This window comes from Theropithecus gelada, chromosome 4 (assembly GCF_003255815.1).
Source record: "Theropithecus gelada isolate Dixy chromosome 4, Tgel_1.0, whole genome shotgun sequence".
NCBI classification, from domain to species: Eukaryota; Metazoa; Chordata; class Mammalia; order Primates; family Cercopithecidae; genus Theropithecus; species Theropithecus gelada.
Window position 1 is genome coordinate 75,942,957 of NC_037671.1, and position 16,541 is coordinate 75,959,497.

Here is a 16,541-nt window from a genome sequence, read left to right on the forward strand (position 1 = left end):
ATAAAATATTAAAAAGAACTTTCTGCAGGCACTAGACAGCAACTAATACTGGGCTACGATTTCCAAGAGACGGATGGCACACTAAGTGAGCCCATATTTACACCGTACTTACTCCTTGAGGGCACATTCTGAATTATACTGCAAATGGAGAGCCGCAGAGTGGGAAGAAACAGATTGGCTTCAATACTGCTAAGGCAGCAAAGATGGAGGAAGAGTCAGATTACTGGAAAGAAGGTATCTACAGAATAGAAGTCCTAGATATCTGTGAAACATTTCCATCCGATTTTGGCCACCTTCTAAACTGTAAAGGCAAGGACTGTGATTATTGCAAGAGAGAGAAAAAAAGAGAGAGAGAGAGAGAAAGAACAAGGACAAGCAATTGACAGGAAGCTAAAGATATTTCAAAGGTTGCTGAGTGTTGGAGAAATGTTGACTTTGATATTCAGGCCCAGTCAGAGTGAAGAAGCCTTAATGCATATCCTGGCTGTTGAATGAAGATTCCAGAAAAATACATATCCTAGCTGTAAAGCATGGGAGGAACTATACCCTTGGAAAAAGAGAAAAATTAAAATAGAACTATCCCAATCAAGCCTAAAACCATGCCTCAGCAAGATTAGTAAAATCAGCAGGGAATTTAGCTACAAGACAGAACTAAATCCACTACTCTTTGGGGGAAAATAACATAGTCCAGAGCGTCTATATTATGTCATCTTCAATATGTTTCATTAATCAAAATTTACTAGATACATTGAGAAGAATTTGACTGATAATGAAGAGTGAAGGCAGCTAATAGAAGTAAACCCAGAGATGATACTGACCCTGATCGGCAATAAGAACTTAACTACATCTAACATGTGAAAGGAAACAGAAATAAATGTGAGTAAATTGGATGAATCAATAGAGTATTTCAATTGAAAATAGAATCTAGAAAAATAATCCAACGACCATTCTAGAGCTATAAAAATAAATATATGGAATAAAGAAATGCTTAGTAAATTAGTGGGCAGAAAATTATCCAGAAGGAAACTGAAAGACAAAAAAGAATGAAAAAACAACTTAACTGAAGAGGTTGTAACAGAGATAGATATATTAAAAGATGTCCCATGTATCCAGTTTGTATCACAAAAGGCAGAGATAAAACAATGGGAGTTAAACTATAGTAAGGTTTTGTATTGTGGGAGATGGTAAATATACTAACATAAATAAAATTGTTTTAAACTAAGCTTGCATTTTGTAATTTCTAGAATAATGAATAAATTAATGATACTAAAAGCATCACAAAAATGAAATTAAAAAGCAAAGAGGAGACAAAATGGAAAAATTTAAAAATATGTATATTGGAATAATACAAAAGAAATCAAGAAAGAACAAGTAAAGGAACAAACAAAAAAGACAAAAACATATCAGGATGATAGACTTACAGGCAATAATATCAGTAATGTGTTAAATGTAGATAGAGTAAAAATAAGATTTTAGATTGGATTGAAAGATACAACTCAAATAGTTCTGAAAGACATTAGGATTAAGAAAATAATGAAAATAAAAGAAATAACTTTAAAGGAAATAGGAGAAATAAAATGATAAAAATAAGAGCAGAACTAATGCAATTTAAAACATGCATTCATTAAATAAAATAAACAGACGCAAAGGATTCTTTTTTGAAATGATTACTAAAACCACTAAATAGCTATTAAAAATTATGAAAAAAAGGAATCAGAAATTACTATTCACTAATACCAGAAATAAAAAATTTCATATCATAAGAGATTCTATAAACATAAAAAGGATAATACAATATTATTTGTCAATAAACAAAAAAGAAAATAAGGAAATATGAATCATTTTATGACACTAAAATCAGCAGTTTGAACAAAACACACAAATTCCATAAAAACATAATTTATCAAAATAAACAGATGTATAATTATTAAATGTAATTATCAATATATAAACATACTTAGTACTGTTATTAAAATACTACACATTAAGTATTTTTATTAAGTGCATTTAATAAGACAGTTACGTAATCATTAAACTAATTGAAATGTATCTAATAAATTTTAAAAATTGATTAGACTAAAAACTTCTTACGAAGAAAACTCCAGGCCTCTGGAGCTCTTCTCTGATGAATTCTATCATACTCTGAAGGAAGAAATAATACATATGTTACATATTTTTAATTTTGAAAGTACAGAAGAATTAAACACTTACCAATTTATTATGTAAGGCCAGGGACATTATATCAAAAGGAAATTACATACCGCTACCATTCTTGACAAGACAAGCAAAATCATTGTCAAAAATTTAAAAAGTAAATCCAGAAATATATTTTAAATGCAATAATGGTTGATTCATCATTAACTAATTCACATAATGCATCACATAAGCATAATGAAAATGTGTGAGTGTGTTTATAGTAGATATAGAGAAAACATTTGTTAGACTTCATCAATCATTCATAATTTTAAAAAATCTTAGCGAATTTGCAATAAATGATGGTTTTCTCCATCCAATAAAGGGCATTTACTAACAAAATACATTCATCATATTTAATGGTGAAATATTGAGATGAGCAATAATACAAGCTTGTCTGCTCTTACTACTTATATTCGGCATTATATTGAAAATCTTTGTGCTCTAAGGCAAGAAAAAGTCACAAAAATTAGAAAGAAAAAGTTAAAGCTGTTTATTTGTGGATATTATGGATATAAACATAGTAATTGTTAAGGTATCTGCATAGACGTGAACAGGAATGAGGAGCTCTGGGTACTGACGTTAAAGTGATTTAGTTTTCACTATCCAAAAATAAGATATATTAAAACAGTTCAGAATAGACCTATGAAAATTTTAAAATATAAGGCCTGAGATTCTTGTACTCTCTCCTCAGCACCCAAAAGAAGCAGCTCAATTTTCCTATAACACCTTCTGTCCAATAAATGTTTTCCTCATTGAAAAGGCAATGTGTAAAAATTCATCTTATAATTTTCTACAATTTATATTATCCATGGTTTGTAAGGTCCATTTTGCTTGACAAGTTTGTTTTGCCACATGTGCTGAGTAAGTTAAAGAAACAGTTCTTAGAAGAAAGTTAACAAAAGTCTATCTTGTTAGTAATAATAGAACACTAAACTCTTACACCTAAGAGTTGTTAAATCATCATACCTGTATTTGCTTAAATGTTCAAATGACTCAACTAAAATAATATTTTCTTTCTTTTCTTCTTTCTGACTAAAATGGAGATAAGAAGGTGTGTTCACCTTGTCAAGAATTCTTAATGATTCATATTATTCAGATAATTTTTTCTGCTTTTTACTGAAATGACTTGGTATTTTCTTCAAGTTTCAAAATGTTTTTCATAAGAATTGATATATTAATCCTTATGATCTGAAGGAGTTTAAAAAATTAATTGCACCTATATTTGAAGAGTTGAACTTAATTATCTAACACTGTAAGCTTTTCTACATTACATTTTGCTGTTTTATCATGTTCTTCTTCAACAAGATAATTTTTATAATCCAAATTTTTTCCATGTTGCCTCCCTTCCAATACAAACCTTTCAGCTAGCCCAGTAAAATTAACATCACGTTGATCAATGCACGGATTACTAAAACTCTCTAAGATGCTCTTTCATAGCAGTGCTCTTTCCTGCTTACTCGGTGTTGCTTAGATGACTGTTAAATCTCTCTTCTTTTATTATTAGTATTATCACTATTTCATAAATGGCTTTCTAAACTATATAGACTCAACAAGATATCATTGCAACATACAAGGTGATCCTGGAGTTGGACTACTTGCATTTGAATTCTATAATAGTTGCCTGATCCAGAACAAGTTGCTTAGTCTCCAAATGCCTTTGTTTCCTAACTTGCAAAATGAGGATAGTAACAATATCCTATTCATAGAAACATTTTAAATGCTTGTAAATGAGTAAGCATAGGCAGAGCACTTAGAAAACATAGAATATTCTAGGTATAAAAGAAATGTTGATTGTTAGCGCTATGCTATTGCTGCAGCTAATGCTATGAAAACTTTCAGAGTGTCAGCCTCTCAAGAGGAGAAATTGTTTCTTACTCATCTTTGTATTCCCAGCAAAAAACAGAGTGCCTAGCATAAAGTGGATGCTGATAAATAATTGTTGGCTTAGTAAATGAATGTATGAATAAATGGGATTACAGGGTCTATTCTCTACTAGCACTTTTGTGTAAATACCTTTTTTGAATCATTTGACAATAAGGTGTCTTTATCTTCACCATCATCATGATCATTATTTCCATTTTGGTTGTTTAAAGACAATAACCCATCCCTTTTTAGATTCCCATATACTGACTTTTAAATGGTTTATAATATGTAAAATAAAGTGGGATATCAGAAAAAGGTGAAGATATGTTAGAAATACACATTTTTAACTCCCCTCTCTTCTAAACCTGCCATATAAGTACTCACAAAAATAAAATAAATATGATGGATGAATGGATGGGAGAAATTTTAGTGCATTATAGGCCTTGCAACTTTCCAGAGAAAATTGTCTGGGATGCCTGAGTGAGCCCAGGGCTTCTAAGTTAGCAGTAGCATCTGGGAAAATATCCACGGAATACTCGGCTGTTGCAGGTGTCAGAGCATTGCTTTGAAAGTTTGAAGAGCTGTCTGTCATATACATACTCTGCTAGTGGATTCTCAGTTGACGATGGAACTTTAATTGCTTCATTATGTCTTGCAGGATCACACCATCCTCCCTTGTACATGAAGAAACCTAGAAGCAGAGAAGCCATCCACTCTCCCCATGTCAGTCAGCCAGTGATCCATGGCAAAGGTAAGTTCATGTTCTGCAACTGGTTTATCACTTTCTGTCAGTGAACAATTTCCCTACTTTGGAAACAATATCCATGAAGACAAAAGTAAATATGCTTATTTACAAGGACTTGTGAATGCAAGGGAGGGGAAAAAGGCTAAATGTTAAAATTGTTAGCTCCTACAGAGACAGTAGGAAACATTTAGGAGTGATATTAAGTATTCTCAAGGATAAAAACTTAAGACACGAAACAATTAAAGAAATAAGATCATAATTTCTAAATGTAATAATTCAATAGATAAACTGGAAGAAAAATCTGATACACATGTTCTAAAATTAAGTAGTAGGTTTCACAAACTTGAAAAAAATTCCCATAATGTTTAACAAAAAAAAAAAATAATACAAATAATAAGAAAATATACTAATGCCTTCAAGGTCAGATTCAAAAGCACTAATATGCAAGTAATGTTTTTCCAGGAAGAAAAATAATAAAAGATAGATATAATAATTAATGAAATTATGAAAAGAACCTACCTTAACAGGAATATTGGCTCTCCTAATGGAAAATAAATTAAAAATTTTATTCAGGGTTAATAAGAAAAGCATAAAAAGACACACATTTAGCTTTTACCTAGACAGATATTGGTAACAATTCTATGTTCTAAAAGTAAAAAAAAAAATCAGCTTCCATATAGAAATATACATTTTTAAATTAGGAAAAAAATATACTAGTGTTAGACTTCTTGGGTACAAAATTAGAAACCAGAATATAGGAAAAAATCTTCATAGAAAATGAGAAAGGGAAAAATAATATTTACACAGAGAGAGAGAGAAAGAGAAAGGGAAAGAAGGGGAATTTTAAATATCTAATAAGAACCTACTGAATGGAAAATAGAATAATACCTGTTTTATTTTTATTTATTATTATAATAAAATGGAAATCAAACATTTTAATATATAATAAAAACATGGTTTTAGTCTGGTAATAATAGGAAAATATTCAAAATTTAAAAACAAATTAAGCATTTATATGAACATATTTCATAAAAAGTAGGCAATAACAAAAGTGTTCAAGTCAGAAAAACAACAGAAAGTCAGAGGAAAATTTTGGCATCTGTTATTTTCCTCCTGGGCATGTGTGTATAGGGCATAACTGCACCTATACAGCACGTGTAAAATAAGGCTGTTCAAAGATATATGAGTATCTTAGTTACAAAATATACAATTAGAACAAAATGAAGATCATAATTTAAAAATTATAAAATATAATGAATATGTGATTTCCAAGATGACAGTAATATCATGTAAAGTGGACTTCAAGGATAAAACCGCTGACAAAGTGATTGTCTACTGAAGAACATAAAATAACATAGTAGAGAAGCACATAAAGGAAAGAACTACTATAAAAATAATGAGAAATTCATGTGATCGAAATACTCATCTTTGAGAATTTATCAGGCTGGACATGGTGTCTCATGTCTGTAATCCTAGCCCTTTGGGAGGCCGAGGTGGGCGGATCACTTGATGTCAGGAGATCAAGACCAGCCTGGTCAACATAGTGAAACCCCATCTCCAGCAAAAATACAAAAATTAGTTGGGCATGGTGGCATGGGCCTGTAATACCAGCTACTTGAGAGGCTGAGGCACGAGAATCGCTTAAACCCAAGGTGGAGTTTGCAGTGAGCCAAGATTACCCCACTGCAATCCAGCCTGGGTGACAGAGTGAGACTCCATCTAATTTTTTAAAAAAGAAGAATTTATTAGATCAAGTAAACAAGAATAATCATAGATTTTAAAGATTTTCAATCATTATTAAAATCTAATATGTAAATATATTTATGTATATGCATGCACATATTTGTGCATCATATATACTACATATATATAATACCTATGCTGTACATACATAGGTAGCATATACAAATATGTAATATACACACACATGCCCAAGTGTTCATTATAGTCTTATGATATGGAATATCTTGGAAAATATGTCTTACACTTGTCAATATTTTAAAAAGTAATGAATATTTTAGGTCACAATCTAATTGCCCTAAAATAAAACTAGGTCAGCACTGAAATGACGGTCAAATAAGTTGAGGTTTCTGGAAACAAAGAAACAAAATTGCTATACCAATAGAATTGTTGTCAAATTTCTGGAAACCCCTTCCCAGGCCAACCCCAACTCAATTTCAAGTGCTAATATTCAAAACCACTAAGGATTTCCAGCAAATTATTTTAGGGTTCTTTTATCCCTGTGATTTTAGCAGATATTTGAAGTCAAATCAACCCAAAACCTGGTATGATTTTCTACCAATCAGTAAAGGAGCAAAGCCCCAGGGGACTCAATTAAATTCAATCTCAGGATAGAATATGGTGAACATATGTGTGATGAAAAAACATTATCATCAGCTGAGGATGAGCATTTAAAGAATAATAAAGAAGAACTTTATGGGAAGAGTCCAATATATAAAATAGAATATTTCACAATGCACTTTTTATATACAGTCATAGGCAATAATTTAGGCCAGCATACATCTACCTTCCAAAGGAATTATACAAGATTTCCCTTTCTGGAATGCATGATGTAGCAAGGTTTCATGTAAGTAAAATTAGAAACCAAAACAGAACTTGCAAGAACAATAGCAATACAGTTGTTGAGCTCTTTTAGAAACAGAGCAGATGGTCTCCAAAGTAAATAAACTAATAATTCTTGTATGAGCATAAATCTCTGATATTAGTAATAGGTCAGAGTAATGAGATGGTGAAAAAGGAGAATGGAAATTAGAGCCACAGAAACATGATGAAAAAAGATTATCAAGTTTGTGAACAGGACCACAATTCTACTTTCTCCTAACTATAAAAGGCTTCAGCCCTTAAGTAATCCATACTAGGAAATGATTGATTGGTAGTAAAATACTACCGCTAAAGTTATCCCAGGACATTTTTCCTAATTTTATTGTTATATATCTGAACACTCTTCTCTGAATTGTTTTCATTTATTTAAAACTTTTTTTTTGCATTTTACTGATATTTTGTGTCATATCATAAAAATAAAAATAAATAGGAAGCCACACATAAAAGCATCACCCATAACAAAGCCCACATCAAGATAACATTTTGATTCTATCTATCTATCTAGCTAGCTAGCTAGCTAGCTATTATCTATCTTTTAGTTTAATGCATATTACAAATTTTCTACATTATTAGTCACCTCTATATAGAAGGACATACAGCAACATATTGTAATGACAACATATAATTTAACTATATTTATTCAAAAACAAATACTTAGTGAATCCTTGCAATGTATCAGGTAGTAAATTAAGTCATATGAGAATTACCAGGTAGCAAATGGTGTCCAATAGTAGAGAATACAATAAAATAATAAATCAGGTCAAGGATAAAAGGGGGGCGGGATTAGTGTAACTTTTCTATATAAGGAATAAGAGACCTCTCTAAGATTTCACTTGAGTTGGTACCTGAAGGGAGTGAGAAAGTGAGCCAAGTGAATACATGAGGCAAACATTTCAGACAGAAAAAATAGCAAGGCAGGGATGGTGAGGCATGGATGTTTTTGGCATTTGAGAAAAAGCAAGGAATTCAAAGAGGTTTGGGGGGATGGTTGGTAGAAGAGATCAGAGAGTGTGACAGGAAAAGCAAATTTCAGAGGTAGGGTCATGGTGAGGACTTTGAATATGAATTCTGGATGAGACATTATATTACCGGAAGATTTTAAGCAAAGAAGTGACATGATCTAACATATTTTGAAAGTGTCACGGTAGCTACTGTGTTGAGAATAAACATCAAGAGAAGGTAGGCCAAAGGACAGAAAGAGGGAGACCAATAGAATAGAATAATTCTGGAGCTCAGAGATCGGGGTTAGGATCAGAGAGAAATGGACATGATAAGAAGTATTTAGGATCTGCATACATTTTGGAGGTAAAGTCAGTAAGATTTACTAGTAAATTCAATGTTGGGAAAGAGCAGGCATGAATTTAAAAATATATTTAAAAATAATTTTGTATTAGATAATTTGATTGAGATATATTTATTCTAGATGCAGAAGATGTGACTGGTTTGCCTCATGCAATATCTATGAAGTCCAGTAAAATACCAGACCTGTAATAGAAATATGTGTTCAATTAATGAATGAATGTTAGGAAACTGTATATTGTTTATTTTATAAAGTGAATAGAATTAACATAGTCTAATGTCACATATTGTAAAAATTCCTTCAAGTATCTTTAAGAAATGGTATCTAATCAAAACTCTACTAATACTGCTGTCAGCATTCTGAGGTCCGGGCAGGATGGATAAGATAATCAAGATACCTTATTATAGGATAAAGATGGAACTGGGATAAGCCTGTTAAACTCATTTTATTTAAAAACATCTACATATTTTGTTTTCTGTCATAGATCCTTAGTTATTTTATAAAGTGTTCCTCACAGAGTGATGTTTTCCTTAAAAATTAAAATATATGTGGATATGAATATGAAAATAAAGTATATTTTCCTTACCTAGATTATAAAAGAGTCATTTAAGGTCATTTAATGCTTCTCTTCGTGGTTGCTCTTGTCTCACACAGTATTATCTTTCTCCCACATGAATGGTATATTAACAATAGTGAATCTAATAACCCTTACAATTATTTTTTCCAGACATCAGAAATTTCCAAAAAGTAAAAAATCCGAACATATTTATCTTTTCTTTAGTTATTACTATTTAAGTCATACCCCAAATCTTCTGATCATAAAGGATTTTATAATTAGATGAAAATAGGATTAATGGTGGTATTATTTTAAAGTTATAATGCAGAATGAGCTAGCTATACTTTATATGAGGGCAAAATTTTCCTGAGTTATTTTGCCTTTGTAAATGCCTTCCTTGTGCTTGAGTTACCAAATGCATGTACCCCAACCTATCATATTGTTACACAAACTGGTTTGGTAGGAAGACCATAGGTTTTTTTGTAAGGCAGATTGACATATCTAAAAGTTTGGCTTATTCTAACTAGCCAGGTAATCCTGGGAACATTAGTCAATCTCTCTGAGCATCGGTGTTTTCAGGGATGATAAAATGTGCTTCTCATGAAGTTTTCCATTCATTCACTTATTTAATTAAAATATTTTAAAGGCCCTAATATCTAATAATATTTAATAATGGCCCTAATATCTAATAATAAATATACTAGAAATCCAGTGGCATCTAAAATATTTGATGTAAGGACACACAAAATAAATATTGTTTTCCCTTTCATTTGAAGAATATATAAATACATACATATACATTTATCTATTTAACACTTCACCATTATATAATTATTTTATTTAAATTATTTTTAAGTAAACATATATTTTACATTTTAAATATTTTTTGAAAAATATATTTATATATAATTTATATATTATACATAATATATAAATATATATATTTAAATGCTTACATATTATATTTTTCTTGTTTGAGAGAAGAGCTACTAAAAAGAGAAGCACAAAATGGTATTTAAGTGACTTCTCTTACATATATATATGAAATTAAAATTTCCATTGTAAAGAAGGTCATGCAACGGGCAAAACAGAAAGAGTTGTTATGTAAGGGACAAGTTTGAGAAAATCAAAACAAAATTTTCAAGTACAAGTAACATTGGCTGGGTATTAAAACTCTCAAAATGTGGCAGGCCAGGTTTCTATTAGCAACCAGAGCAGTCGGCCTTCACCAACACCTTAATGTAATTCTGATGAATGTGTAAGTTAAACATTAAAGAACAGAAGAAACTGGTACCTTAGTACAAAGGCTAGAATGTAAAAACAAGTCCATTAAGACCACACCTATGCTTTCTCAGAACCTTAGAGTTTAATTAAAGTAATGGTTAAGTTCTTGCACACCTTGTACCAGGACCCACTTTAGGTAGGTAATTTTTCCAAGCTCTGAAGTAATTGTCTAGACTCAGTACCCTAATTAAAGATTAGATAGAGTAAAACACTTTTGGTTTTGGTTTGTAGGTGCATCGAATGTATACAAGCACTAGAGAACACTTGTAACTTTGAGTTGGTCTGGTGAGTTACTCCGATCTCTCTGTAACCAGTTGCAGAAATAAACTCCCTTCTTTCCCAGTCTACCTGTATCTTGTTATTGGACCACGAGACCAAGCAGCTGGATACCCACTTGGTGTGAATTCAAAAATGCTTGGCAAATTTAAAGCGACATTTTGGCTTTAGAAAGAAGGATAATTTCTAGTTAATTTGGTTTTACTGTAATACATATGTAGATTTAGGAAAATCAATAAAATTACTTGAAAGGGCAAAGCCAAGTTATGGTAATATATCTAATTGTGAATTTGAATTTTGTTTTGTATTTTTTATTACTTTTCTCATCAGAATGCTGAACAAAATTATGACATACTAATCACAATGCTAGAGAAAAAGAGATAATTCATTAGTAAATGGTAGTATATATTCAGAAAAATGATCGTTTTTAACTTCTTTAAAAATTCATTTTAGAAAGTAGAGGTAGAGTATTCTGTAATCTAACTCAGATAATCAAAATATGGAGAAAAATTAAGTGCAATATAGCATTTGTTTATTGTCATGGTTTTAAAATAGTATATCAACATTGGTAATTTCTTTCATTATTAAGAGTTTTTCTTTATGAAATGGAATCAATAAAGCTTAAGCAAACTTAAAATAAGCTTAAAATTATAAAATAACATTTCTAGAAGTATTTATTTTGGTGATAACCAAGAAGATCTTTCATGAAAAATTCTTCCTCCTTTCTCTTAATACCGTACACTGAAATTAGTTAAATTATCATATTAAGTAAGGCCTTTGTGTTGCAGAATGGAGGAGTGGGTTAAGAAGAGAAAATCATCTCTTAATGGCAAAATTAGCAAATCTTATGCAATTTCCCATCAAAATGTCATGTTAATCTGTCTAGGCCTAGTTTGGAAGCAGACAGGGCATAAAAGTTAACCAAACCTCTGGAAAAGAACCAAAGTTTGCAGAAGAGGCAGGCAGCGCACCCTGACACACACCCACTCATTGACTCTCCTCCGCCCCCTCACAAGAAACACTCACGGACTCATGAACAGAAGATATTTGAATAAAAGCCTGGTATGATCTATTCTAATCAGATTTTGGAAATACCAGGTTATTATTATACTTATGAATCACTCTAATTTTTACTATATATATATATATATCTTAAAATGCACTGTAATAGGTAATTTTAATAATATTCAAAGTCCACAGACTCTAACTACTTTTATGTTTTAATGCATTTTTAAAAGAGAAAAGGGTTTAGATTCTAAATCTACTGACTTGGGAATTGTCTCATGATGAATATTTGAAAGCTTCTTAGGCCTGTGAGCTCTTTTCTAGCCTGCAAAATGAAACCTTAGGATCCTAGGAGGGCTTGTAAAAATTCAGCTTTTATACTAGAATTTTAGAGTGTCCAGATTTGAAGGAAAAATATCATTTTTGTGAGAAAATAAAGCATCTGTCATTGTGTGTGTGTGTGTGTGTGTGTGTACTTATGTGTTGGAGTTTAAGTACTATGGTGGATGAGCAGCAATTAGTGTGAAAAATATGTGGTATAAAGGAGAAACTTTGTGTTAAAACTATTGAGGAATTAAGGAGCATCATCAGAAGAGAAGAGACTGGCAGGGCAGCAAGAAGAGGAGCATTATGACAAGAGTCTGGAAGAATTCTTTAATTCTGACATGAATAATGAAAGAAAGCCAGTCACAATCAATCTGGATTTTGATGCCTCATCTAATGTCCAAGAGTTGCTACAATTACTTCAGAGTTTGCAAACCAAAGATATCACTTAACTCATGGATATCATATTACTGAGGCATATAAGCATATTTGTTTGTGTAAACTGAGATGCAAATTAAATTAGCAATGATAAACCACCTTTTATCTATTTATATCTATTATATAAATATAAAAAACAATATTCAGGACTTGGATGTGTATGATAAGATGGGGCTTGTGATTCCATTCTGATAAGGATAAAATTGGCATGAAATATCGTGAAAGAAGTTTGGGATTACTTATAAATACCTTTGAAAATTTCAACATTCCTACTATTTAATGTGGAACCCACTTCCCCAGTATCTCTCAAAAGAATAATAAAATGAGTCAAAGTTTTCCAAAAAAGATAACTAACTGCTGGAACTGTCTAGCTCCTATGAACTTGAAAAACTGACCCTCCAGCTCTGCATCGGGGGACAAGGCCTCAGATTAGAAAAAAACTTCTGAGAGAAGAATCAAAATTGAGGACAGAGGCAGTAGAGACAAGTAAAAAAAGATCTAAACCAAGGTGGGTGAGGAGTCTAGATGCAGAATATCTCAGAAAGTCAGCTGCCACGCATTTGAGCATTACAGTGAACAGCAGAGGGGAGCCATGTGATGTTATCAAAGCTTTCTTGAAACGTACCTTCATCAACGTTTCAAGTCCATGTGTATGGAGCCTAATTTTACATAAAAATGTACAATATAAAATTATTACAAGAAAAAGAATAAGAAGAATAATACCCCTACAATGAAAGCATATCATAAAGATACACCCACAAAATAAGTTAAATGACATTAAGAAAATGATAAAAGACATAAAAGAACAGTATAACATAAATAAAAGTTTTTAAAATTCAGAAATAATATGTCAGTCCTCAGAAAACAAAAATAAAATAATAGCTATTTAGAAAATAATGCTAAAGTAAAAATAAAATTATAATGAATAAACACAGGTAATCCTTTGAGAGAAATAGAATGTAAAAAGAGTACATTTTTTAAGTAGCATTAAAAATTTGAAGAAAGAGATGAAAATAATTTTTAAAAAGATAAATATCAAAGATAGGCAGAAAAAGTTTAACTTAAAGTATTCAATAGAAGTTCCAGAACTGCAAGCCAAAGCAAGATAATAAAATAACTTCTTTTATTTTTATTTATAAAAGTAAAAACTTATATATTTTATTTTTTATAATGATAAAAAAAACCTTGAAACTATATATGGAAATAGAAAACCATAAATCTAAGAGTGTTGTCTCAGAATCACCAACACCATTAGACATCCCAGTAAAATTATTAGAAAAGGAAAATTTATTTGTGCATCAAGAAAATATAGCATTTGACTTATATGAGAAAGTATATTAAACTACCATAACAATTTCAAGAGCCACACTTTAAGAAAGAAGAAAATTGAGAAAAATGTTTAATGCATTCAAGAAAAAAAATGTATAAGCCAATGACTTTATATCCAACACAACTGACAAAGGGCACAGATAAACTGTTAACAACATGAAGGTACTCAAAAAATAATGTTCCTCTGAGCATTTCCTCAGAAATATGCTATAGAATAGCACACAGATAACCACAATGACCAGAGAGACCCAGACATAAGGAATGATGTGAGCATTAAACATACGGTTGCCCACAGAATTAAGATGGCATGAGAGCTAAGAGGAAGACAGTATGCAATAACTATGCATTCTGACAATTTGTTTATGAAGGGATTGTGGTAAACAACGGAGAAAGATAAAAAGTAAAGTGATCAATAGTCATTTAAGTGCTAATACTAGTACTGTTATTCTAAGAGTAATATATGATATAACAAATGAGAAATTATTGAATATCCAAATTTTATCATCATCTTCTTCTTTAGAATCAAAAGATAATGAAAACATCAAAGTTCTGTAGTCTTGAATTTTACATAAAAATATCAATATATATTTTTAAGGTGTTATATCTTGAGTGAATTAAACTACAAAGTGATAGTATTCCATACCAACTAAAATAAAATGATAAATTAAAAAGAACCCTGACTAACTGTAAATGTGGGAGATGATGCAGGCCAATTGGAGCACCAGTTTTCTTCCAGTGGGACTATGTATTGATCTAACCTCTGGCAAAAACCCTGTTTGACAGTATCTTTTGAATCCGTTACAAGTTTTACTCTTTCGTTAACTACAACAGAATTACATACATATCTATTTTCACCAAACTATAGGTGTAAACATGTTATTAGCTGCACTATTGATAACAGTAAAAAATTAGAAACAACTAATATGTCACTCAAACTTAGAACACATTGTAATATATTCATATAAAAGTATATTTAATGAACAACTGATGTACATAATCACTCTGGTGAATGCCCAAATCATAATATTGAGAGAAGAACGTTAGACACAAAAAACCCACTGCTTTGATTCAATTTATGCAAAGTTTGAAAACAAGCTAAACTAAACTATAGTGCTAAAAGGTAATTTATTTTTATTATGTAAATGCGGTTAATAACTAAGTAGGCCCTGTAAAGCTTTCTGCAGTTTAAAGGCGTTACATTTCTTGAACTGTATAGTGGCTATATATGTATGTTTTCTATATAATAATTTATCAAATATAGGTGTACACATAAACTTGTAAATTTTTCTGTGTGTCTGCTATAATAGATAATTGACGCTCTGGCAAACCTGGTATACCCCAGCTACTGCGGATGTCTGAGGCTGATAGCTCACAGGTGAGTTCCTCTCTTAAAATTGCCCTTGGCCACAGAGAAGTCCATTCTTTTTTTGTTCGTTTGTTTTTGTTTTTGCTTTTGTTTTGAGACGTAGTCTCCCTCTGTCACCCAAGGAGGAGTGCAGTGACGCGATCTCCGCTCACTGCAAGCTCCGCCTCCCGGGTTTGCGCCATTCTCCTGCGTCAGCCTCCCGAGTAGCTGGGACTACAGGCGCCCGCCACCACGCCTGGCTAAATTTTTGTATTTTTTAGTAGAGACGACGTTTCACCATGTTAGCCAGGATGGTCTCGATCTCCTGACCTCGTGATCCGCCCACCTTGGCCTCTCAAAGTGCTGGGATTATAGGCGTGAGCCACCGCGCCCGACAAGAACTCTATTCTAACAGTATTCTGCTAGGGAGACACCATAGTCCATCACTGGATCATGCAATGATATAAAGGCCTAGACACTGTATTTCATGTCAGAAAAACACTGAAGAGTCATTCCAGTTCTAAAGCTTTATTGAAACTGTGTTTTGGGTTGACTTCTCTTTCTGCTCAATCCTGCTTTTTCTGGTTCATCACAGATACATCTACCAAGAGCATTCCCCCAATAAATCCTCTCTGCATAAAACTCTCCATCTTAGAGGCTATGTCTAGGGAACTTCATATGATTCTGTTGTTACTAAAAGGGGTCCTAGAAAACAAACTGTAGAATAATATTCCAAAACTGGATCAAAATATTCAGGCCATCTAGCAATGAGGGCCCTATTGCTGGTGGTAAGTGGAGGATGAGTAGACTTCACATTTCCCAGTTGATAAAACTGTTGCAAGTAGTGAACTCAGAACTCAGATGCAGTACTGGTGGAAGAAGACACGCTGGCTATGTAATTACTTCTGGAACTTGATGTCATATAGAAAATAGTAAGTATAAGGACTACAAAGTAAATAAACTTTACTGAGAAGCATTTTATTTTAATTTAAGAGTTGATAATCATGAGTTCAGGTGATTAATTAATTATCATTCCAAGGTAAAATGTGAAAGCCAGAGGGACTCTTGGCAGAATCTAAGGAGACTCTAATCATCTGCCACTGGTGGGCAGTCACTAGAGGACTAAATTCAAAAATTAATAATACAACTAGTGGAACTTCAAAGACAGCTGGATTCTTCACCTCAGCAGATTTCATAAGCCAATGTCATGATGCTAACAAGAAAGAAATATTCCCCTTAGATTTAGAATGAATACAAT